The sequence below is a fragment of the Asterias rubens genome, chromosome 14 (assembly GCF_902459465.1).
Source record: "Asterias rubens chromosome 14, eAstRub1.3, whole genome shotgun sequence".
Classification (NCBI taxonomy): Eukaryota; Metazoa; Echinodermata; class Asteroidea; order Forcipulatida; family Asteriidae; genus Asterias; species Asterias rubens.
In genome coordinates this window covers 3181848-3185714 of record NC_047075.1, presented here as the reverse complement: position 1 = coordinate 3185714, position 3867 = coordinate 3181848, and the positions used below count along the sequence as shown (strand labels likewise).

Genomic DNA, 3867 nt, shown 5'->3' with positions numbered 1-3867 from the left:
GAAAGCATTGCGAAAGTTCCGTTGGTTATTGCCGTGATGCGTGTGTGTACGTCGTGTAGCTAGGACGGTGGTTAACAAAAACACAACCACTAGAACTCGCATTTTTCAAGCATTTTCAATATTTAAAGGTAAGTTTTGAGCATGTTTTTTAGGTCATTTGTGGACGGGGAACATGAAGGTTTTTGATGGATGTTTTAGGTCCGTTTTCCTTCTTTCTGAAGCAATCCGATGGGGATTTTTTTGCTCTCTCCGTCGGTAGTCTACGCAAATTAAAAGAGACCACCATTTTGGTCGCGGTTTCATGTGGTTGTTGTTTGCTTTCATCCACGTTTTGGGGATCAAGCCAGACATGCGACTTCCGGTCGAATGCTAAAATGGGAATGAAGACACTGACAGTTTGTTGTTGGTGTTTTTGTTTTTGTTTATGTTCTTGTCTTGTGTGTTAGGTTTGGTAACTGTCGGATAAAAAGGATGTTCACATTAGCCATTTTCTTTAATGACGCTTTCCCAAAATTTTCTCAAATATATTATCTTGCTTTCTTCAGACCTGAAGTCCCATCCACTATTCCACGCAATCGACTGGAAGCGAATCAGGGAGACAGAAGCCCCTTTCATCCCAGCCCCAGATGACAGAACGGACACCACTTATTTTGACGGTAAACAATATTCACAGTATTTTGTTTTCACCATACACATAAAATTTGATTTGAAGAAATACAGACTTTAAAGGCAGTGGACACTATTGGTAATTACTCAAAATAATTATTAGCATAAAACCTCACTTGGTAACTAGTAATGGGGAGAGGTTGATAGTATAAAACATTATGAGTAACTGCTCCCTCTGAAGTGCAAAGTTTTCGAGAAAGAAGCAATTTTCAATGAACTTGATTTCAAAACCTCAGGTGTAGAATTTGAGGTCTCGTAATCAAGCATCTGAAAGCACACAATATTGTGTGACAAGGGTGTTTATTCCAAGTTTCATTATTATCTCGCAACTCCGATGACCAATCAAGCTCAAACTTTTGCAGGTTCGTTACTTTATGCATAGTTGAGATACACCAACTGTGAAGACTTGTCTTTGACAATTACCAAAGGTGTCCAGTGTCTTTAACAGAAGAAATGCAGACTTTACAGAGCAAATAAACCTTTAGTTTATGGAACAGTTTGACTGTTTAATCCTTTAAAATGTAGGTGTGTACAATAACACTAACATTTTCAAGGGTGGTCAGGTTTTTGAGATATCGCTGAAAATCCAGAGAAAATATGTCACTTCTACTTCTACTTCGATACTTGTCCTTCAGTCAGGATATAAACGCAAAGGATAGCTGCTTATGTGCGGTGCCAAGTGTTGCAGGTGCATTTTATTGTACAAGGTGCGAGTAAAAAGTTTGGAGGTAGCTAAATGATTGCTCCAACCGCCCCCTTAAAGACCCCGATGGATGGGAGCTCGAAGATCTGGCTGGGGAGGGCATTCCACCACAAGACTGTTCGTGAAAAAAACGAATATTTGTAGAGCTGGAGACGTGCTGGGATGGTTTGGTATTTACAGTGGTAGGATCGAGTACTGCTTGGGATCATGGGTATATGAGGTATTGGGTTGATTGATGGCTACTAGCTGATAGCGGATCTTGTACATCAAGGAGATACTAGCAGCCTGTCTGCGTTTTTCAAGAGAGTCCCATTGAAGATCATCTATCATTTTGGAGACGCTGTCCCTGCTGTGGTAGTTGTTGAAGATGAATTCCGGCAGCTTGGCGCTGTTTTTTTTTTTTTTTTTTTGGTGATGTTTTTCTTGGTGTGCGGGTTCCAAACTGTACTACAGTATTCGAGATGTGGACGGACAAGAGAAAGATATGCTTGTTGCCGTAGCTTCCGGGAGCAGCCTCTGAGGTTACGTCTGATGAGTCCAAGCATTTTGCAGTTATGATGTCTATATGGGATTGCCATGACAAGTTACTTGTAAGAGTTAGGCCAAGATAGGGATGTTCAGAAACTGTAGTAAGAGCACTACCACCGAGATTGTACTCAGTGTTTATGGTTTTAAGTAGCAAGGTGAAGCGCATGATGTGGCATTTCTCTTTGTTAAACTTCATGTTCCATGTTTCAGCCCATTACTGTAAGGTGTCAAGATCGTTTTGTCAACGCATGAAGGAAATTCCCTGATGGGAATACACATACTGAGAAGCGTCACTGCTTGGCTTAAAAAAAAACACGTCTTTCGAATCGAAAGTGAAATGTAATAATATATAATTAATGGTTTAGTTATTCAACAATATTTAAAAAAGACACTGGCAGTAAAAGAAACCTGAATTGCGGTCTTAAATTAACAATTGGTCAGTTAATACAATAATAAGATAGTTTCATGTAATACGATTAAAAAAACATAAACAATTAAAACAAAAGTAACAGGGAAAAAGACACAGAATTGCACAAAAAACATAAAAATCACAGAACAATCCCTAACCAGACCTGGAAAACATTGTGAGAAAATGCTCCCGCTGAAGTGATGTAGTTTTCAAGAAAGAAGTAATTTTCCACGAATTTGATTTCGAGACCTCAGATTTAGAACTTGAGGTCTCGAAATCAACCATGTAAACGCACACAACTTCATGTGACAAGGGTGTTTTTTTCTGTTGTTATTATCTCGCAACTTCGATGACCAATTGAGTTCAAATTTTCACAGGTTAGTTATTTTATGCATATGTTGAGATACACCAACTGTGAAGGCTAGTCTTTGACAATTACCAATAGTGTCCACTGCCTTTAACAGGTTACTTGTCCGTCTCCCTTTTTTTGTTTAGCTAGGAACAACATGCAGCATCTCCAGATGTCTTCTTTTGCACTTTGACCTCTTGAATGATAGTGCAATCCACAACTCATCAACAGAAGTAATGAAACTATTCCAGGATGGTGGTCAACTTGGTCCAGTGGTTAGACTGCAGGACTTACAATCACAAAGTTGTGGGTTTGAATCCTACCAAGCCAACTGTGTTTCAGTGGTTAGACTCTAGACTTGCAATCAAAATGTTGTGGGTTCGAATCATACCAAGCTGACCGTCAGGACTTGCAACCACAAGGTTGTGGGTTCGAATCCTACCAAGCTAACCGTCAGGACTTGCAATCACAAGGTTGTGGGTTTGAATCCTACCAAGCTAACTGTGGTTCAGTGGTTAGACTGCAGGACTTGCAATCACATATATGTTGGTTCGAATCCTACCAAGCTAACTGCTGGTTTAACAATGACTAATATAAGTATTGTTCCCTAGTTACTGAATCACAATTTTGTGATGGTTTAATGGTTCGACTGCAGGACTTGCAGTTACAAGGTTGTTGGTTCCAATCCTACCAAGCTTACTGTGGTTCAGTGGTTAGACTGCAGGACTTGCAATCAAAAGGTTGTGGGTTCGAATCCTACCCAGCTAACTGTGGTCCAGTGGTTGGACTGCAGGACTTGCAATCACAAGGTTCTGGGTTCGAATCCAGTGGTAAGACTACCCAGCTAACTGTGGTCCAGTGGTTGGACTGCAGGACTTGCAATCACAAGGTTCTGGGTTTGAATCCTACCAATCAAACTGTGATCAAGTGGTTAGACTGCAGGACTTGCATCCACAAGGTTGTGGGTTCGAATCCTACCAAGCTAACTGTGGTCCAGTGGTTAGGCTGCAGGACTTACAATCACAAGGTTGTGGGTTCGAATCCTACCAAGCTAATGGTGGTCCAGTGGTTAGACTGCAGGACTTGCAATCAGAATGTTGTTGGTTCGAAATCTACCAGCTAACTGCTCATTTTACAATGACAATTTTGTGATGGTTCAGTGGTTAGACTACAGGACTTGCAGTGACAAGGTTGTGAGTTCAAATGCTACCA

General features: G+C 40.6%; 1 long non-coding RNA gene across 1 annotated transcript; it reads left to right on the top strand.

The window, feature by feature from the left end:
* LOC117299701 lies at nt 1-2966 on the top strand. The gene is made up of 3 exons (XR_004520095.1): nt 1-128; nt 546-656; nt 2802-2966. It is a non-coding gene; the product is annotated as an uncharacterized LOC117299701 (long non-coding RNA).
* The last annotated feature ends 901 nt before the right edge of the window (nt 2967-3867 follow it).